The sequence below is a fragment of the Myxine glutinosa genome, chromosome 8 (genome assembly GCF_964187855.1).
Source record: "Myxine glutinosa chromosome 8, kmMyxGlut1.1, whole genome shotgun sequence".
In the NCBI taxonomy this organism is placed as follows: Eukaryota; Metazoa; Chordata; class Myxini; order Myxiniformes; family Myxinidae; genus Myxine; species Myxine glutinosa.
The window spans coordinates 102496959-102520137 of record NC_136268.1 but is presented as its reverse complement, the minus strand read 5'-3'; the positions used below and the strand labels follow the sequence as shown (position 1 = coordinate 102520137).

Below are 23179 nucleotides of genomic sequence, written 5' to 3'. Positions count from 1 at the left end.
AAAAAGGAGCAATCAAGGTTTATTTACAACACATAAGACGCAGGTGACACAGTGCAAATTTTAGCTTACCTACAGACTTAATTAAATACCCAGGGACAGAACAAACAAAACAAACTCACGTATACAAGAAGGGTGGAAAGGCAGGAGGTGGATGGCTGGAGGGAGAGGAAAGGTCCAAGGGGGTCCTGCAGCTCAACCGGCGCGTTTAGCAGCCGCCGTCCCTTTACGGTCCTGCTCCAAACCGCCGTTCAGGCCCCCTTTGGCTGTTGGGTGTTCTTGTTGCTGCGGCCTCCGCTGCGTTCCCAGGACTTGTCTGACTCGTTGGTCCACACCCTCAACTCTTTCTTGGTCCCTCACTCTTTACCACCGACTCCTCACCGCAACCACTTGACCACCACCTCTACTGACTGACTCTTCACCACTCTCCACTTGACGACCGACTCTCAACCAACTCAGACCAACTCACGACTCACTTCCGTTTTCGCCTTTTATAGCGCCTCCAGCGATTCAGCCGCCGGCGTTTTGGACACGCCCATCGGGGTGCTCACCTCGGCCCTGGTTGGTCGCGCGACCCTCGGGCTCCGCCCTCGATGACGACGGGCGGGTACGCCCCTCCTCCCCTCTATGACGAGGTGGAGTCACGCCCTTCTTCTCCGACCCTGCCTCGTGGTCAATGGCGGTTATTGGAGGGGAGGTGATTGGGAATCGAGGGCTCAGCAATGACGAGAGGGGATGTAATATGGGCAATCGAGGCTCGGCAATGACGAAAGGGGATGTGATAGGAAATGGAGGTTTTTGGGGATGGGAATGAAAGGGGATCTATTCTCTTTCACTGGTGCAATGGAGTACTTCAATTAATGGGAGACACAGCCTTACCCTAGAACACAGAATAAGAGATAACTATCAACAGGGGTATTCTATTACTTGGCTGACGTGTATGCTTGTGGACTAATTATGGGATGCCCTTTCACCTTTACACAGCTCCGGAGGTAGGGGGGCGCAGAATAACCAATAATAATAATAGTACAGCACACAATCAAAAAATATACAGTCCTCATCTCCGCAACAATATATATATATATATATATATATATATATATATATATATATATATATATATATATATATATATACAGTGAAACCTTGACTTACGAGTTTAATTCGTTCTGTGAACGAGCTCGTAACTCAATTTGCTCGTTTCTCAAATTAAATTTCCCCATTAAAATGAATTGAAATGCTATTAATCCGTTCTAGCCCCCCAAAAACCACACCAATTTTTTTTTAAATATACAGTATATATAAAAATATCTCGCGCTTTATATTTCACCTGTATGCAGCATACAAGTTGGCAGGATGGCCTGGACTGGAGGTACGCACACTTGACTCTAAACTGTCCAGCCTGGGTTTGAATCCCGACCCAGCTATAACCTGTCATGTCGGTGTTTCACAGGCAGGGTGATTCATCAATGTGTGTACCGCTAAACTGGGCGCCCCGTTTGCGTCCCATTAGTTGTTGGATGTTAAGGATCTCACCGTGTCTTCCACAAAGAGAAGGCGAGCTATCGCCGGCACTCTGAACAAGTTGTGGCCTGGCATGCTCTTCTCCTCTGCCGTTATATACGTCCTCCTCGGCATCTTTTTCCAGAAGAGCCCTGTCTCGTCACAGTTGAAGATTTGCTGGGGGATGTATCGTTCGGCTTATATCAGTTCGGCAAAAGTTATAATAAAATCTTCAGCTGCCTTCACATCCGAGCTTGCTGCCTCACCATGCCTGATGACGGAGTGAATGCGGTCCTCTTCTTAAAATTATCAAACCATCCCCGACTGGCTTTGAATGACTTCCGATGCCTCGTCCGTTGATGTTCCCGCCGCCTGCTGCACCAAATCCCCGTAAATGTCTCGTGCCTTCTCACACATGATGCTCTCGGTCATGGTATCTCCTGCGAGCTGCTTCTCCGTCAACCACACAAACAACAACTTCTCCATCTCTTCATGGACAGAGGTCCGGAGCTTTGAAATAATCGTAACGCCCTTGGCTGGCGTTATAGCCTTTATCGACTCCTTCTGCTTCAAAATCGTACATATCGTAGAAGTACTACGATCGTACTGCCTCGCCAAGTCGACAACACGCACACCTCGCTCATGTTTTTCGACGATTGCGTGTTTTTTTATATCCAAGCACATCATCCTCTTCTTCTTCTCAGCACTGCCCTTGGCACTCAATTTCTTAGGACCCATGGTTAAAACTAAGACATTTTCCAAAATAACAAAAATGCGAAAACAAAGCAGCAGCGATATACGGCAGAGATGCTTGCACGGCAAGATAACCACGTGACCTGAACGCTCGTTGGGCCACCTAGTGGCGGGTGGCGTAAGCTCGTAACTCAGGTCTCGGCTCGCATCACAAAGCAAAAAACCGCCCGAGCGACGGCTCGTATCTCGGTGCACTCGTAAGTCAAGGTTTCACTGTATATATATATATATATATATATATATATATACAGTATATATATATATATATATACAGTATATATATATATATATATACAGTATATATATATATATATATACAGTATATATATATATATATATATACAGTATATATATATATATATATATGTATATATATATATATATATATATATATATATATATATTGTTGCGGAACCCAACGTCGGCCTATGGTTCCCCTTTGAGGGTGGATTAGTCCCCTCGTTTGTGACTGACCGACATGGTCCCTGAAGCTGCACCGCGACCTCCGGAAAGGCCGGTGCACAGCCCCGTTCGTACCGCGGACAGATGTTAATTGCCGAGCGGTTTTAAGCAACCGCGGCACGAACTGTTAACAATGACTAGACCCGATTCTTACCGTTGGCCAAAATCGTTGGCCAAAATCGTTATGTTTAACAGTCCTTGCAGTGTTCATATGTTTTATTCCTCTCCCACCTCCCCCCAAGTCCTCCCGATGTCCCTGCTCTCAAATGTTGTGTTTGTGTCCTTCCCCCTCTTCCCCCTCTCTTTTGTGTCCTTCCCCCTCTCTCCCCATCTTGTCTGCCGCTCCCCTTGTTTTTTGTGTTTTGTGTGTCGGTTTGTCTTTTTGTGTGATTAATGTTAGCTCTTTCACGAGCCTCGATCTTGTATACAAAAAAAAAAAAAAAAAAAAAAAATCGTGCCACAGGTGTCCAATGAGGGAAATCACAACGACGACGGATGTAAGGGAAAGAAAGGCAAAGGTAGGAAGAACAAATCTAATTTATTATTATTATTTACACATCAAAATAACCAAGGAGAAAGAAGGATAATAAAATAACGTAGAAAGAGGGACGGACCAGAAGGACACAGTGAAACTCTAGCTTAACGAAACAGGCTTAACTTATACCCCAGGACAAGACACACAGAACAAACTCACGTACACAAGAAGGATGGAATGGCAGGGATGAAAGACTGGAAGGAGAGGAAGGTCCAACTGGAACCGGAGCACGGTCGGGCCGGGAGTGAGCAGCCGCCGCCCCCTTCTCGATCGGCACGTTCAGCAGCCGCCGTTCCTTCGTGGCCACAGTCGAAAACTGCCGTCGAAGCTCAAAGCTGTGGTGGTTCAAAGCTCATGGGACATCCCTCTCTCCTCTCCTGGATCACGCAGCTTGTCTCAGGTGCGTCGCGTGCTTTTTAAGCGCTCATCCTCTGTGCTCATCTCCGTAGCTCATCTGGACTCATCTGGACTCATCTGGACTCATCTGGACTCATCTTGCACGTCTCGTTGCAGAACTCAGAACTCATCTCTGTAGCTCATCTGGACTCATCTCCGTAGCTCATCTGGACTCATCTGAGGTGGGGGCGTCTCCCGCGGGTTATATAAGCCCCCCCCCTTGAACCTTCGCGAACCTACTCGACGGTTCTCCCCACGCCCTCTCAAAGCCAAACCCCTCGTTCTGGGTTGGTCGGCAAGGGCCGGCTCACTCCTCCCCTCTATGACGAGGTGGAGACACGCCTTTCTTCTCCGAGCCGACCGCGTGTTCAATGGAGGCAAATGCAGTTGGTAATAAAGGCTTTGGGGGAATTTGAAAAAGGGGATCTATCTATTTGAATTCGGTGCAATGGAGTATTAATTAATGGAAGACAAAGCCTTAACCTAATACACAGAATAAGGAAATAACTACCAACAAGGAGGAAATCTATGATTGGCTAACGTGATTGTATATGACCTAACTAAGGGACGCCCTTTGACCTTTATACACAACAACTGGAGGAAGGAGGGTGATATTTTTAAAACAATAAAAAAACACTTCTCATTTCCACAACAATATATATATATATATACATATATATATATATATATATATATATATATATATGTATATATAATATATATATATATATATTGTTGCGGATTTGAGAATCCTGTGTTTTTTATTGTTGTAAATATCACCCTGTGTAAGTGTAATGAATTCTTGTAAATACCTCAGCTTTGTGTGTAAAGGTCAAAGGTCGTCCTCTTAGTTAGTCCATATACATGCACGTAGGCCACCATATACCCTTCTAAATAGTTATTTCCTTATTATGTGTATTAGTTTAAGGCTGTGTTTCCCATTAATTGACTCTGCATTGCACCGAATTGAAATAAGATAGATCCCCTTTTAAATTCCCTCAAAACCTCCATTTTCCAACTGCCTGCATTGCCAACTGCATTCGCCCTCCATTGAGCACGTGCTCTAACTCGGAGAAGAAAGGCGTGTCTCCACCTCGTCATAGGAAGGAGGAGTGAGCCCTTGCCGATCAACCAACCAAGCACGAGGGGTTTGGCTTGAGAGGGCGGAGAAAGAACGATCGGGCAGGTTTGCGAAGATTCGAGGGTGTGGCCCTATATAACCCGTCACGCGACGCCCCCACCAGAGAAGGGATGAGTTCACCTAAAGGAGTCCACCGCAGCTTTGAACAAACCGCAGCTTTGAACAAACCGCAGTTTTAACCACCGCAGCTTTGAGCGTCGACAGCGGTGACGGCAGTTGCGGCCACGAAGCAACGTCGCCGTGCGGAGACGATTGGGGAGAGTCGGCGGCTGCTCAACTCGAGCCAGGATCACACCCACCACCCGCATCCTTCCCGCCTTGCGATCCCACCTCCTTGTCCGTCCAGCCATCCACCTCCAGCTGAACCTTCCTCCCCTTCCAGCCATTCGTTCCTGCCTTCATTCCCCATTCGTGTAAGTCTGATTGTCATCTGTTTTGTGTGTCTTGTCCTGGGGTATAAGTTAAGCCTGTTTAGATAAGTTAGTATTTGCACTGTGTCTTCTGATCCTTCCATCCTTCTGTCTTTATTTTCGTATCTTTCCTTCTCCTTGGTTACTTTTGGTCTTGTACATAATTAGTCGTAATAAATTATATTTGTTCTTCCTACCTTGCCTTCTTTCCTTTTCATCCGTTTCGTTTTAGTGATTTCCCCATTGGATACCTCTGGCACGATTTGGCCAACGTTAAGAATCGGGTCTAGTTACTTGCTAATGGTTCGTGCCGCGGCTGCTAATCCGCTCGGCAATTAACATCTTGTCCGCGGTCGCGAACGAGGTTGCTCACCTGCCTCTCCGGAGGGAGCCGAGTAGCTTCAGGACTCACGTCGGTCAGTCGCACGCAAGGGGATTAATCCCCCCTTCTTAAGGGGAAAAAAGGCCGACGTTGAGATCCGCAACAATATATATATATATATATATATATATATATATATATATATATATATATAATTATAAAATTGAAATCTTGCGTGTTTGTATGTAACATTCGATCGGTCCGTGGGCGTGGCTTACCCCTTTGAGAGAGTAGTAATATCCACCATTTTATTAACTCGCATAGCTTTGAGGCCTGTTTTGTAGGCCCGTGGTGTCTTGCTCTCTCTCTCAGTTTTATTTCAAATCAAATTCGATATATCATTTCATTTTTCACAGTCGCTAACATAGTTTTAGACTCGGTTGAAAAAAAACGGGAAGAAAATCCAATGAAAGTTTCCATTTATAGAACGAAATGAATTCTGAAAGGCTTGTATCTTCAAGGCCATTGAGTCTGTTTCACGCCTTTATCTTCAATCTAAGTCGCCATCTGATTTCATTTTTATCAATGGTTTTAGACTCGGTAAAAGAAATAATTGAGAACATTCACGCACACACGGGAAATTGCAGAGATATATTTTAAAAATCGCGCCACGTTGATATACGAAAATACACCGCCTAAAATAACAGGCATACAGTATATATCTTCGTCATTTCATTCAACATTATTACCCGGAAGTAAAATATGTTTCAGGAAATTACCGAGAGATATTTCTTCGATTTGTTTTTATTATTTATATGCGCATACACTTTAAATAGGTTTATTTGAAATCTTTAATTTTCACAATGTAATTTATTTGTCATTTGATGATCGGCAAAACGATAGCACAAACACAATACTATTTGCAGGAAGAATATCGTATCAACCCTCCGACGGCGCTACGGACGCGGACAACGAATCACACCTCACGTCTATGGACGCGAATAGCAACATCCGCACGAATCAGTCATCAATGATTTTCATTGACGCGCCTGGAGGCACAGGGAAGACGTTTCTTATTAACCTGATTCTCTCTAAAGTGAGAGCAAGTGGAGAAGTTGCCCCCTGCGGTGGCCTCATCTGGCATAGCTGCTACCCTCATGCCTGGTGGAAGAACAGCGCACTCAAGGTTCCAAATCCCTCTGACACCGAAGGAAGATGGCGTATGCAACATCGATAAAAATTCCACTATCGCAGACCTCTTTCGAAGTACAAAACTCATCGTGTGGGATGAGTGTCCTATGATCAGAAGAGAGAGTTTTGAGGCTGTGGATCGCACGTTGCGTGATGTATGTGACAAAGACGAGCCTTTTGGAGGGATCTTGACGATATGCTGTGGTGATTTCCGTCAACGTGATCGGAGATAAGGGCCGAAATCACGTGTCACAGGTAAGTGATTTAGAACGCTGGAGAGGTGAGCCTTATGGCTTGCTGGCCCAAATAATCTCCCTGATGATGTCCAGCGTTCGCTTTAGTTCTATTCTCATATCTATTGAAACTGACATTGACCCAACGGGTCATGGGTCGTCTAGGGGTAGCATCATCATCATCATCATTGGTTGAAGGGTAGCATCATTGGCTGAGGCGTAGCATCATTGGCTGAGGGGTAGCATCATTGGCTGAGGGGTAGCATCATTGGCTGAGGGGTAGCATCATTGGCTGAGGGGTAGCATCATTGGCTGAGGGGTAGCATCATTGGCTGAGGGGTAGCATCATTGGCTGAGGGGTAGCATCATTGGCTGAGGGGTAGCATCATTGGCTGAGGTGTAGCATCATTGACTGAGGGGTCACATCATTGGCTGAGGGGTAGCATCATTGGCTGAGGGGTGGCATCATTGGCTGAGGGATAGCATCATTGGCTGAGGGGTAGCATCATTGGCTGAGGGGTAGCATCATTGGCTGAGGGGTAGCATCATTGGCTGAGGGGTAGCATCATTGGCTGAGGTGTGGCATCATTGGCTGAGGGGTGACATCATTGGCTGAGGGGCGACATCATTGGCTGAGGGGCGGCATCATTAGCTGAGGGGCGACATCATTGGCTGAGGGGCGACATCATTGGCTGAGGGGTGACATCATTGGCTGAGGGGCGACATCATTGGCTGAGGGGTAGCATCATTGGCTGAGGGGCGACATCATTGGCTGAGGGGCGACATCATTGGCTGAGGGGCGGCATCATTGGCTGAGGGGTAGCATCATTGGCTGAGGGGCGACATCATTGGCTGAGGGGCGACATCATTGGCTGAGGGGCGGCATCATTGGCTGAGGGGCGGCATCATTGGCTGAGGGGCGACATCATTGGCTGAGGGGCGACATCATTGGCTGAGGGGCGGCATCATTGGCTGAGGGGCAGCATCATTGGTTGAGGTGTAGCATCATTGGCTGAGGGGTAGCATCATTGGCTGAGGGGTAGCATCATTGGCTGAGGGGTAGCATCATTGGCTGAGGTGTCACATCATTGGCTGAGGGGTGGCATCATTGGCTGAGGGGTAGCATCATTGGCTGAGGGGTAGCATCATTGGCTGAGGGGTGGCATCATTGGCTGAGGGGTAGCATCATTGGCTGAGGGGCAGCATCATTGGCTGAGGTGTAGCATCATTGGCTGAGGGGTAGCATCATTGGCTGAGGGGTAGCATCATTGGCTGAGGGGTAGCATCATTGGCTGAGGGGTAGCATCATTGGCTGAGGGGTAGCATCATTGGCTGAGGGGTAGCATCATTGGCTGAGGGGTGGCATCATTGGCTGAGGGGTAGCATCATTGGCTGAGGGGTAGCATCATTGGCTGAGGGGTAGCATCATTGGCTGAGGGGTGGCATCATTGGCTGAGGGGTGGCATCATTGGCTGAGGGGTGGCATCATTGGCTGAGGGGTGGCATCATTGGCTGAGGGGTAGCATCATTGGCTGAGGGGTAGCATCATTGGCTGAGGGGTAGCATCATTGGCTGAGGGGTAGCATCATTGGCTGAGGGGTAGCATCATTGGCTGAGGGGTAGCATCATTGGCTGAGGGGCGACATCATTGGCTGAGGGGCGACATCATTGGCTGAGGGGCGACATCATTGGCTGAGGGGCGACATCATTGGCTGAGGGGCGACATCATTGGCTGAGGGGCGACATCATTGGCTGAGGGGCGACATCATTGGCTGAGGGGCGACATCATTGGCTGAGGGGCGACATCATTGGCTGAGGGGCGACATCATTGGCTGAGGGGCAGCATCATTGGCTGAGGGGCAGCATCATTGGCTGAGGGGCGACATCATTGGCTGAGGGGCAGCATCATTGGCTGAGGGGCGACATCATTGGCTGAAAGGCGACATCATTGGCTGAGGGGCGGCATCATTGGCTGAGGGGCGACATCATTGGCTGAGGGGCGACATCATTGGCTGAGGGGCGACATCATTGGCTGAGGGGTCACATCATTGGCTGCGGGGTGGCATCATTGGCTGAGGGGTAGTATCATTGGCTGAGGGGTCACATCATTGGCTGAGGGGCGACATCATTGGCTGAGGGGTAGCATCATTGGCTGAGGGGCGACATCATTGGCTGAGGGGCGACATCATTGGCTGAGGGGCGGCATCATTGGCTGAGGGGCGGCATCATTGGCTGAGGGGCGACATCATTGGCTGAGGGGCGACATCATTGGCTGAGGGGCGACATCATTGGCTGAGGGGCGACATCATTGGCTGAGGGGCGACATCATTGGCTGAGGGGCGACATCATTGGCTGAGGGGCGACATCATTGGCTGAGGGGCGACATCATTGGCTGAGGGGCGACATCATTGGCTGAGGGGCGACATCATTGGCTGCGGGGTGGCATCATTGGCTGAGGGGTCTTCTCCTCACTGCTCATTACTAAAAACTGCTCTTCTATGTGAGGATTGATAAATAAAAGCAATTAGAACCAGTAAATTTAGTTTTATATGGCATTTTGCCTCTCTATTAGAAAGTGTGAGAAAATTATATATCTTCGCCATAGGTTGACCTTTGACCCCCACTGTAACCATGGTAACCCCTTAATTATATATAATAACATTGACCCAACGGGTCATGGGTCGTCTAGTATATATATATATATATATATATATATTTGAGATTATGCCTTTAAGGTGGACCCATATAATGGCCCCCCCACATAGTCCAGATTTAAAACCACTTCATTATTGAAGCTAAAATCAATGTGTCTATGTTGAATAACGTTCAAATAAACTTGCATACAAGAATTGATATGTGTATGCATTCAGGTGCGCGCAATTTGGGCGATTATTCAATGAAATTGTCAAATAAACATCCCTATGATTCTGGACTTTTGAAGCACCCTGTGAACCCTGGAGTGAACAGATGAGAAAATGGAATGGGTGTGATGTCCACTTGGCTTTTAAATTACTACTACTACTTCTACTACTACTACTACTACTACTGACACAATTATTCTCACTTTGTGGGGTCAGCATCCGAGAACGTTTTTTGTCTCAAGTCTTTCACGAACCGGCTGCCCAGGCCAAACATTTGATTGAAGGAGATTTGCGCATAAATTTAGAATTTTTTCAGGGTGCTGGTGATTATTCGCTTACTCTTTGGGTAGGGCACTGTGTTACCTTTAACGTATACCAGCTAATGCTTGCAGATGGGACACCCGGCTTAACGTCCATCTGAGGGATGGTGCACTTGGTGATGCAGTGCCATGCCTGGGAAGCACCAACTCCAAGAGTTTGGAGTCTGGTTGGATATTAAACCCATACGAGACAACCTAAAGGTATAAGGTGCGTTACCTTTGCACCGTCCTGTCGGACAAGCCATTAAGTGTGGCTGTGTTTTGTTCTTTCAAAAGTGGGCATTTAAGCTGTCCGGCATATCATGAACCTTCAAATGGTCCTCCTGAGAACCTCAAACCCAAACTATTTGGGTGTCTGACTTCCTAATACTTGAAGCACTCCAAAATAAACCCTCAAATATCATCACTCGCCTTGTGCTCACTCCCTCACCTCTCAGTGAGAATAGCATGCCCACTGTGTCAATTGTCATCAGTGAGAATGGTGTGCTCGATATCTCACCTATCAGGGAGAATGGTGTGCTTGCTGTCTCACCTATCAATGAGAATAGTGCGCTCGCTGTCTCACCTCTCGGTGAGAATGGTGTGCTCACTGTCTCATCTCTCAATAAGAATGGCACACTCGCTGTCTGACCTCTCAATGAGAATGGTTTGCTTGCTATCTCACCGATCAGGGAGAATGCCATGCCCACTGTGTTACTTGTCAATGAGAATGGTTCACTTGCTTTCTCACCTTATAGTGATAAATTGCATGCCCACCGTGTCATTTATCAGCGAGAATGGTACGCTCGGTGTCTCACCTATCAATGAGAATGGTGCACTCGCTGTCTTACCTCTCAATGAGAATGGTGTGCTCACTGTCTCACCTATCAGTGAGAATGGCGCGTTCGCTATCTCACCTCTCAGTGAGAATGGTGCGCTCGCTATCTCAGCTCTCAGTGGGAATGGCATGCTCACTGTCTCATCTCTCAATGAGAATGGTGTGCTCACTGTCTCACCTCTCAGTGAGAATGGTGCGCTCACCATCTCACCTTGGTGAGAATGGTGTGCTCACTGCCTCACCTGTCGGTGAGAATGGTGCGCTCGCTATCTCACCTCTCAGTGAGAATGGCGCGTTCGCTATCTCACCTCTCAGTGGGAATGGCATGCTCGCTGTCTCACCTCAGTGAGAATGGCGCGTTCGCTATCTCACCTCTCAGTGAGAATGGTGTGCTCGCTATATCACCTCTCAGTGAGAATGGTTCACTCGCTGCCTCACTGCCATTAGTAGGGGGATAAGGGGGGTTCTGGGACACATTAAATTTAACATTGAAGTCAATGGGGAAAAAGGCAAAAGCTTATTGACTCACTGGATTTTCAACCAGGTTTCACCCTCTTTTAGGACAACCTATTTACAAATATTAAATCCTCAATAGACCTAACTACTACTCATAGGTTCTGGGACACCTTAAAATTTAACATTGAAGTCAATGGGGAAAATTATGGAAACTTATTGACTCACACTCTATCTCTTGAAAAATTACACCCTTTTCTCCCTGCATTTAACTTAACTCCTCTCCCCCCCCCCCCCCCCCCCCCCCCATTTTTCATTATACTCATACAGAGACCCAACGAATATTTGTGTTTCATTTTTAAGTAATAATTTAATTTTCTTAAAAGAAGAATCACCATCTAGAATATTGATAAATATGACATTAGAATTTAACTCTCGGTTTAGGCATCGCTGTTGAGCTGATATGAAATGATAAACTTCTCTTAATGATCTCGTCTGAAATCCTCCCAAACCACATACCTTTTTTTTTTTCTTTTTTTCTTTTTTTTGTATACTGAATCGAGGCTCGTGAAAGAGCTGACATTTACTTCACAAACAAATCAACCAGACAAACAAAATATATAAAAAGAGGGAGCGGAAGACAAGATGGGGAGAGAAGGGGAAGCACACAAACACAACATTTGAGAGCAGGGAGATGTGTGGGAGGGAGAGGGCTTGGGGGGAGGAGGCGTGGGAAGGGGAGGGGGGGGGGGGGGGGTGGGAGAAGTATAAAACACAAGGACACCAAGGACTTCCAGGACAAAAGTCCTGGAAGAATTTTGAGATTATTGGTTCACGAGTTATCAAGTGACCACTATATTCGTCATGTGTGTGCGTCTGTCTGTGTGTCTGTGTGTCTGTCTGTCCGCAGCATAACTACCCGATGATATCATCCGATCTTGATGAAACTTGGGTGGGAGGTTGATATCATGATCTAGTTGTGTCCTGCCAAGATAGCCACATCTATTTTCATAAAGAAAAATATCCTTGATAGCCACATCACTTGGTCACCGTCATGTCCAAATATTAGCTTCCTAGCTCACAAGGTGCCTGAGACATTGCCCAGATGAGAAAGAAAATAAATAAATGATTAATAATGAAAATAAATAAATAATAATCATCAAAAAAAATTAAATAGTTAATCAATTGGCTGATAGAATACATAAACCACCACCATTTCATCCGAATCTGTAACTAAAAAAAAAAAAATTCATTGTCATTCATCGAATAATTAAATAATTAATCGATTAATTAATTAATCAATAAATCAAAAATACCCTTTTTTGCCAAATGCCAAATCACTTTTTTTTTCTTTTTTTTTTCTTTTTTCTTTTTTTTGTATACTGAATCGAGGCTCGTGAAAGAGCGAACATTTACTTCACAAACAAATCAACCAGACAAACAAAATATATAAAAAGAGGGAGCGGAAGACAAGATGGGGAGAAAAGGGGAAGCACACAGACACAACATTTGAGAGCAGGGAGAGGGCTTGGGGGGAGGAGGCATGGGAAGGGGGGGGGGGGGGGAGGGAGAAGTATAAGTATTAGAAGTGAGAGGCCCTTGGAGTTAGCTTCATCGCGGGAGATTCCAATGATTCTGAATGCTTTGGTTTCAACAGCGTGAAGACGAGCTAGGTGTGAGGCAGGAGCACCAGCCCAGAGGGGAGAGCAGTATTCCATTGAGCTGTGGATGAAAGCCTTGTATGTGGTGAGGAGCTCAGGTGTGCCAAGGAAGGACTTTGCACGGCGGAGGATGCCCAGTCGGCGACTGGCTTTGGAGGCCAGATTTGAAATGTGGTTTTCCCAGGAAAGATCATGGCAGATAGTGAGACCCAAAAGCTTGAGTGACAGAACTTCTTGGAGAGGATTATTCAGAAAGTGGATGGGAGGGTTGTCCAGTCGGTCTTTTCGGAGAGACATCGTAAGAGTGTGAGATTTGTCAGGATTGAAAGACATGTTCCACTTGTTTGCCCAGTCTGTGATTTTGTCCAGGTCTGCAGAGTGAGGAGGCTGCAGACTGCCGATCTGAGGGATGAATAATGGAGCGACAGAGAGTAGAGTCAACAGCAAAGAGATAGAGAGGATTTTCAAGAGAGTCAGAGAGATCATTGATGAAGACCAGAAAAAGCACAGGGCCCAGAACACTGCCTTGGGGAATTCCAGCCTGAACAGGAAGAGGAAATGAGAGAAACCCATTCAGGGCCACACGTTGACAACGACTAGAGAGGAAGTCCACCAGCCATGCGTGGAGATTTCCATGGATACCAAAAGAGGAGAGTTTGGTGAGCAGAGCGGGGTGCCAGACCGTATTGAAGGCACGTGATATGTCAAGGGAGACTGCTCTAATTTGCTGTTTGGCATTGAGGACCTCCATCCATTGTTGTGAAAGCAGAAGCAGCATGTCCAGAGTAGAGTGTCCAGGTCTGAAACCAAATTGATGATCAGAGATCAAGCCATTGGAGAAGAGGAAAGATTTCATATCTGAAGCAATGATGGATTCCATGACTTTGCTGATAATTGGGAGAAGGCTGATTGGTCTGTAGTTGCTGGGATCTGTTTTTGCACCTTTTTTGTGTAAAGCGGTGATGTTGGCAGATTTCCAAGCAGATGGAAGATGACCTTGAGCAAAAGAGAGGGTGAAGAGAACAGAGAGAGGGAGTCAAAGAGCGGAAGAACAGGATTTTAGAACTCGTGGGCTGATGCCGTCAGGTCCAGTTGCAGAATCCGAGTCGAGGGTTGACAGAAACTTTTCCACCTTGTCAGGAGGAAAGGACACAGAGTCCAGGAGCAGCTGGGTACGGTGGGTACAGAGAGGGATGGGTTTGGGACACAAGATTTAGAGGCAAACACAGAGTTGAGGCATTCAGCTTTTTCACGTGCGGAGTCAGCCGTGTGGCCATTTGAGGTGAGGGAGGGGATGGAGGGGGAACAAACACCAGAAACAGATTTGACCAGATGCCACCAGGATTTGGAAGAGGGAGACAGATAAGAGAGTTCGGTCCTGAGAACGGAGAGATATTGTTTCCTGGCTCTCCTGAGGGTGGACACACACTTGTTTCTGGCTTTGTGAAAGGAAATGAGATTTCCTTCCGTTGGATTTGCTTTCCAGGAGACGAAAGCAAGTTGTTTCTGGGCAATAGCCTCACCACAAGATTCCGTGTACCATGGACGGGAGGAAGGGTATGACAACTGAAGACGAGACGGGATAAATCTGTGCATGAGAGAGAGCAATTTACTTTGGAAGAATTCCCAGGATGAGTTGATGTCAGAGGCGGTAGAGATGGGAGACCAGTCCAGATGATTGATGGCTGCTTGAAGACCGTGCCAGTTGGCCTGAGTGAAATGCCAGAATCGTCGGCGCTGAGGAGGCTCTCTGAGAATGGCCAGTGAGATGTCCACTTTAACAAGCACATGATCAGAAGAGCCGATTGGAGCAGAAGAAGAGCAGCAGACATTTTCCGGGAAGTTAGTCATATCCAAAAGTTAGTCATTGTCATGTCCAAATATCAGCTTCCTAGCTCAAAAGGTGCCTGAGATATTGCCCAGATGAGAAATAAAACAAATAAATAATTAATAATGAAGTTAAATAAATAATAATCATAAAAAAATGAAATAATTAATCAATTCACTAATATAACACATAAACCACCACCATTTCATCAGAATCTGTAACTAAAAAAAAAAATTTTTTTTAGTAATTAATCAAATAATGAAATAATTAATCGATTAGTTGATTAATTGATTAATCAATAAATCAAAAATAGCCTTTGCAGCCAAATCACTTGGTCATTGGCATGTCCAAATATCAGCTTCCTAACTCAAAAGGTGCCTGAGATAATGGCCAGAAGAGAAAGGAAATGTATAAGTACTTAATGAATCACTAATAATTAAATAACTCATCAATTAATTGATTAATCAAAAAACAAAAAATATAATTTTTGACAAAGGACTTGCTCACTATTGTGCCGAAATTTCAGCTTCCTACCTCAATGGATGGCTGAGATATCGCCCGGACAAACAAACAAACAAACAAGAAAGAAAACAAGAAAACAGTCAGAGTGAAAACTGAGTACTCCCTTTCAGCGTATTGCCGAGCCCCCTTTGGTGCCCAGCAATGACGTTATGCAGCGCCTGGAGATGGCATAGGAAAGGTGCGGTGTACAACAAGAAAGAAAGAAAGAAAACAACCAGAGTGAAAACTGAGTACTCCCTTTCAGCGTGCGTCATTGCCAAGCCCCCTTTGGTGCCCAGCAATGATGTTATGCAGCACCTGGAGATGGCATCGGAAAGGTGCGGTGTACAATACTTTAAACACTATCAAGGATCCATACGCATTTGGATCTGTGCCAAGAATTGATTTTTCCAAAAATTGAAAAAAAAAGGTTCAAATACTTAAACAGTCTCCTCCAAGGATCCATACGAATTTGGATCCGTGCCAAGAACTGATTTTTATTTTAAGCGAAAACGTATCTATAGATTACCATGAGATTTTCATAAAGAAAAATTTATTTTAAGCGAAAAAGTATCTATAAATTACCACGAGATTTTCATCAAGTTTTTTACTATATAAATATGGTGAATACAACGTATTGCTACGTTTGTAATCGTGAATATCATAAGCGTGCTTTTACACGTCATCTAAAAACAAAAAGGCATCGACGAAATGCGGGAGAACTACCACCTAATGGTCTAATGTTAAACACTGTGATGTCTGCTCTAAGGATGTCTCAAAGGTATGTTATAACAAACACCTTACAACAAAAAAGCATAGACGAAATGCGGGAGAACTACCTCCTGTGTCTAATGTTAAACACTGTGATGTCTGCTCTGACATTAAAAAGGGAGGCTTTAAATCTCACCTTCAATCACACAAACATAAGATTGGATACTCTATTAAAAACTCTGATGGAGCATTTAAGGGACATATTAAGATACGGGTTTTTGAGTTTGGAACTTCTAGACCAAAATCAATAGCTGATGCGATTGAGATGGTTAAACCTGCTGTTGAAACACTTATAAAAGATACGTTGACTGAGATGAATACTTTAAAGTTTTATATGGGGTAAAAATGGCCATAGGAAACATTTATTATCTTTGTTTTGAATGGTATGGTAAAACACAAAAATGGTATGGTAAAAGATGGTGTTGAAGAAACTCCTTATATGAGAACAATCCCTCACTTTATCACATCATTCCAAGATTTCTTATCATCATGTGTTTATGGTGAACTTGTAAAACAGGAGCAGGATGTAGATAATACTGTGGTGGGTTGTGGATATAGTATTAGTGAAATCATTTTCCTAGATATACACATTCTAAAATGAGACCCTCTTCATGCTTCTTCTTATATTGATTTACCAAGAGAAATTAAACTTTAAAAAGCAGTTGTTAATATTCAAAACAAAGATAATAAATGTTTCCTATGGTCTGTTCTCGCTCACCTTCATCCCCCACATTGCAAACCTGAGACAGTGTCTCATTATAAGAAATATTAGAATACGCTAAATGTTAAAGATTTCAAATTCCCAATCTCATTAATAGATATTTCTAATTTTGAAAAGATTGATAATGTATCCATTAATGTATATGGATTAACGGATACAAACAAAGTTCAGATATTGAAAATTTCTGATAATATAAATAATGAAACACATATTGACCTTCTCTACTTTGCTTCGAAAGAAAAATCACATTATGCTTACATCAAAAATTTGTCAAGATTAATCACTTCACAAGTAATCAATAAAAAATGTAAAACATATCCATGTAAGCGATGTGTCAACTTCTTTCAAACAAAAGAACGATTAGATCAACATTCAAAATATTGTCGTAATCATAAATCAACTGTAATCAATATGCCAAAAGCAGGATCGGATATATCATTCAAAGATTTCAACCAATCCATAAAACATCCGTTTGTAATATATGCTAACTTTGAAAGTATCCTTGAAAAGATGGATGCTGCTTCTCCAAATCCAAAAAAATCATACACAAATAAATATCAAAAACATACTCCTTGTGGTTTTTGTTATTATATCAAATCATCCGTAGGTGATAAATACAAGTTAGAACTTTATAGAGGAGAATATGCTTCTCGTGAGTTTGTAAAACGACTGGAGAAAGATTGTGTTCGATTAACCAAGATAATGAGAGAAACCTATAACCCATGTGCTTAACAAAAGAAGAGAAAAGTAAGTTTAGACAACCAAAGGTTGTATGTCATATTTGTGAGGAGAAAATTGATAAAGGATTAAAGGTTAGAGACCATTGTCATCTTACAGGTAAATATAGAGGTCCAGCTCATCAAAGTTGTCATATTAATTATAAACTCCCCTCTTTCATTCCAGTCTTTCTTCACAACAACGCACATTATGATACACATCTATTTATAAATGAACTTTCAAAGACATCTGGAGACATTTCAGCAATTCCTAACACAGATCACAAATACATTTCATTCACAAAAACAATTCATACATCTCCTATAACTCATATCCGGTTTCTTGTTACATTCAAATTTATGGCAAGTCAAAAGAAAAGAAATTATCTTACTTTATCAGAAGAATAATTAGAAGAGAAAGTTCATTATCTAACTTGGTATCAAATATTTAAAACTTTCCGAGTCTTTCAGAGTATTTCATAAATCAAGAATAGATTGAACTCTTATCACAAAAGGGTATATATCCTTATGATTATATGGATTCATTTGAGAGATTTAAAGAAACACAACTTCCCTCAAAATAAAATTTCTATAACGAGTTAAATAAAAGTCATATAACTGATAAAGATTATGCTCGAGCACAAAATGTTTGGAAAAAATTTAATATAAAGAACCTTGGAGAGTATTGTTACGGACGCGGCTTAGATGTTATTTACCGAGCGGTGGTATTGCCGCGACCTAACAGTTGCCCCGATTCTTCCCCAACTCACCCGATTCCACCCGACGTTGACCAAATCGCGCTATGCTAAATCAATGAAGGAAAAGGACACAACTGCTGGATTAAAATGACACGACACCAGGGATACGGTTCTCAAGACCTCCGGAGGAGATTATATTAGGGCGGAAGGTCAGATTACAGGGATGAGAGGTACAGCATAGTAAGATAGGCACTTAATTACGGTCTTATAATAGCCCCGACAGACGACAGATAAACAGGACAAAAACTGACTCACACGGGGATTGATGGCAAGGAAAGCGGGTATTCGATGGCCAGCACAAGGTGCACCTTGTGCTCAGGGACAGGATAGTGCGGCCCAAAAGATGCAGGAGGTCTCTCAGCGCTCGGAGGTGGCTCTCTTGTCTTCTCAAGCTCGGGGCGCATCTCTCGTCACGTCCGGTACGTGGCCGCGTATATCCGGCGGGGAGTGACACGCCCTCGGCTCGTTAGCTCCGCCCCAGATGGAATCGGCTCGTTGCTTCTCATTGGGTGCGTGCGGGGGGGTTACCGGCTCCACCCTTGACGAGGGGCTGACAGGGAGCCCCTTCGTGGTAACCCCGTGGAGCGCATGGTCATGGCGGCTAACCGAGCCGGTGTGAGGACGCACACTCCCCCCGCGCGCCGTTGTTGTAGTTGTTGTTGTAGCTGTAGTTGTTGTTGTTGCTGTAGTTGTTGTTGTTGCTGTAGTTGTTGTTGTTGTTGTTGTTTGGGGAAGAAGATGGGAGGAGGTAAGGGAAGGTCCTAAACTCACTACTGGTGCCATATAATCACATTCTGGTGCAACGAAGAGTCAGAATTAATGGAAACGAGTCCTTAACTGACATAGACTAAGAATAATTAGCAAGATGTCCGAAAGTTGTCTACGTGAGATGCGGTGGACCTGGGCACGACATTTAATGGGGGAAAAAGGGGAAGGTCGGTTCTACAGAGTGTTGTTTACAGACAATGGGACTAGGGAATGGGGGATTGGGGATAGTTGGGGAGTATTGGGGAAATAGGGGACTATTTACAAGCGGATATGGAGGCCAAATTCCATATTCGCAACATTGCACCCTTCTCTACCCTCGGGGCGTCCCGACCCGATAAATTTTTACCTATTTTAGTGTGGCACTCAGATGTAGTTCCCTCTACTATTAACTCTACCCTGAGTGCGACAGTTTTACAGATATTCACAAATGAGTAAATATGTCCCCCTGCGACGTTGCACCCTTCTCCTCTCAGAAACACACCCACAGGATAACCGAATCCGGAAAGAATTCGCAAACTAAACATACAGCCGGTAGGGAGCATTATTTACAAGACTACGCTGCTATTTACACTACGATCCAGGACCTGTTTTTGGAGGAACACATGCAGATGTTATGCATAGAGAGAGCACGCATGCCAGCATCGATACACCAACCCACGAGTGCTCTGTGGCCTACGGCCTTTAATAACGTGCAGAGCACCCTTTTCCAGCACGAAAAGCACCACCCCCTCATGTACAGTCAGCACCATCCGGTGCACCAATAAAGTGTCTATAAATCACCGGTGGTGTCGCAGCCGGCCGATGTTCTGCCGCTGGTCTTGCCTTCGTGTGGTGCACTTGGCCTTCTTACTTCCTTAGAAAATAAAGAAAGGCGCCAACCGCGTCCATTTCTTTATTGTGGCCGTCAGGGGGCCAACTGTTAGTGGTTCACCTTGTATGGCATAGGTGCCACGTTGACCCATAGGTCCATCCATGGGTGGTGCTTGGCCGCACAAGAGCTGCGGTCCATTGTGGGTGGCCACCAAAATTGCGGTCCATATGGTGTATCGATCCAGGCAGCAAGCAGCGAAAGTGCAGGCCCACAACTGCGTAGCCAGCACCTCTCTCTCTCCTCTCTCTCTGCCCCAAAGCCAGATCCTCGGAGGTGGGAGACAAAGAAGCAGACAAATGAGTAAGGTGGTAAGGGCGCAAAAGTGCACGCAATACAAGATGATGCACACTGGGGGCACATGGGAACCAGGTGAGACAGGTACGTTCCTACCGTATGCCCCCCCCCCCACCAGGTAACCTACATGGCCCCTCCCTTACCCCTTACTGTATCCACAAAACACAACACTACCCATAAACATCTACTTTACAAATCAACAAACATCCCTACTGTCTTCCCCGTTCCTCCCATAAACCAAATTCGTCTTCTCTCCCTCCTAACCAATCAAATTTGCCATTTTCAACTCTCATCAAAATTTGCCATTACCAATTCATCATCAGTCCCTCCTAGGGAGGGAGAGATGGAATCACCCCAATGTCTCATCCACGTCGTGATGCGTCTCACAAATCCAACAGCAGTCCTTATCTCCTGCACCAAAACAAAGAAAACACAGGTGTGGAGTCATCATCATCACCACAGGTAAGTGGCTGCGTATGGTGCGACAGGTTCATCAATCCTAACTATTTCCTAAATGACTTTAACAACTTTACACTACCCGGGGTCTTTCTCCGGCCAAACCATTGGCCCTCTTACACTATGGGTTCTAAAAACCAATTCCCATTGGCCAAACTGTGGTGCTTTTCAATTTGGGGTCTCACTCCCCCGATTCATCTCCCGGTGCCCTCGCACAATTTCTGGGCTGTGGCGTGTACCTCTCCCAGCGGGTCTACCCACCTGCACACCTCCACCACTGCAGTTGCCTCCGAGCTTACCTGCTCCTTACCCTAACCTAACTACCTGGGGAAGGCCCTCTGGCGCTCTCCCTACTCGGTGCCCTCTCTGGCACTGGGCTACCCGGGTCCGTCCTCCGGCTCCTCGGGCCCCATCCACAACTCTACCGGCTCCCAGAGCCCACCTGCGGCCTCACCTGGCCGACATCCTCACAGTGGTGGAGTGCCCAACCAACTACACACACTAACAGGCTACACGCCCAGCCATTTCCACAACACTAATGCACCCATCCACAACACCATTCTGCAACCGCACCACAAATGCCAATATCCAACCACAATTTACCTGTACCCTCTACCTAACACTTACACTACCCGCCCCGGGTATCCGTGATAGGGGTCCACTCTTCCCCCATCCACACCTTCGCACCATGCACACCACTCCGTACCACTTACTCCAACTCTCTCCACACACCTGTACTTGCACACCTGTGCTCTCACACCTGGTGCCACCTGCACCCTTCTCTCCCCAAGCGCATTCGCGCTGATCCACAACACTCATTACTCACACACTGCTCCACACACCTGTCCAGTTGCACACCTGTGCAATCACACCTGTTCCATTCTCACACACACGGCATCATCTCAGCTAACTACTCCCTTCTGAAACTTGCGCTTCCCAGTCGTCCCTTTAAACTATTGCGCTCCCTCGTCATTATCATCCATACTAATCTACCTGCGTCCCCACTACAGGTATCAGTCACTAACTAAACTTAACGTCACCTAATGTCAATCTTCGCTAGATCCCTACACACCATATCCTAACCCACCCGGGCTAGTTTTCACTGCCATACACCCCATAATCTATTGCTCCTTTGCCCCCACTATGGGAAGGGTGGCAGGGATGCCCCCCTTACCCACCGGGCCCATCGCTCACTACCAATTTTGCACATCAAATTTCAACAAATCAAAAATTTGGCCAATCACTGCTCATCATCTGCCAATCACTACTGCCAATCCTTTGCCAATCATCAAATTTTGTTTTTCTCTAATTTTGGGGCCAAAACACTAACCTCATCACCCAGTCTACTCACTAATACCTCTCGGTGCGCCAATTCCTGTCCAAAGCCCGGCTTCGTAAAGCCAAGCCATGAATGCGGGTTGTTTGGTGCCAGCGGCTGGACACGTCCCGCATTCGGTGCAGGGACGGGGGCTTACCCGGGCCGAGATCCCACGCACCCCCTCGGCGTGGAGCCATCCAATTGCCCGATCTCGACCTGCCGGCACGTCTCACCAAGAAGTGGTCGCCATGACGACCCTTCCTATCGGGCTGCCAGCTCCGCCTAGTGGAGCATGGACGCGGCCGTTCAAAGCGAGGCCCGGCACGCACCGAGGGCCCGATTCGGCTAAAAGTCGACCTAACCTCTAAACCGGTTACCGTCGATGCTTCACCTGGACGCTTACACCCCGCAGCCCGTTCCTTGCTCACACATCCAGCCGTGCCCATGCTCCTCGTACCTTTCCTTACACACCTCGGTACACTCATTCCACTCACAGCCTTGGTCACACACCTGACCACCGAACACTTTGGCACACATTCGTTGGTCGCACACCTCACCAACACACCTCTTCGCGCCCCCTCCTCTGTCACCTCCTCTGTGACAATCACAGGTGTGCTCTCATTCGCACACCCAACCACGTGCCTCACTACCAACTCCAGCGTGCATTCCCACTCACGCTCTACCATTCCAGGTGTGCATCCTTCCATCCCAGGTGTACATCCTCGCTCACCTGTCACAACCAACTCACTCTCCTTGTCACTCTCAATACTCTCACCTCCATTCTTGACAGCGCACTCACCCTTACTCTTGACAGCGCACTCTTTCCCCATGCACCTGTCCGTCACACACCTTTCTCGCGCACACTCTCCCGTCACACCCTCTGTAACACTTACCACACCGCGCTTCCATGTGCCCCCTCGCACACGCGCTACGACCGACTCACTCTCGCCAGCACCCTCACTCCTTGGCACGCACTTTTTCCTCACACACCCCAGAGTCGGACTTTCTCGCACACCTCCTTTTTCGCACACCAGACCTGTCGCACACTTCACCAACGGCCTCTCACGAACACCCGGGTCTATCTCGACCCCCAAGCTTCTTAAATCCCCTGGCGCATCATAC

At 46.0% G+C, this 23179-nt stretch overlaps 1 protein-coding gene across 4 annotated transcripts in view; it reads left to right on the top strand.

Annotated features, from left to right (window-relative positions):
* GLMN (glomulin, FKBP associated protein) overlaps window positions 1-23179 on the top strand; it is a 119018-nt gene that overhangs the window by 69659 nt on the left and 26180 nt on the right. The window contains exon 16 of one of the 4 annotated variants that reach the window (XR_010985568.2): window positions 10197-10332. The exons of the other annotated variants lie outside the window; for them this stretch is intronic. The gene's annotated coding sequence lies outside the window, so the exon portion shown is untranslated. The remainder of the gene's footprint in view (window positions 1-10196; window positions 10333-23179) is intronic. 4 annotated transcript variants of the gene reach the window in all.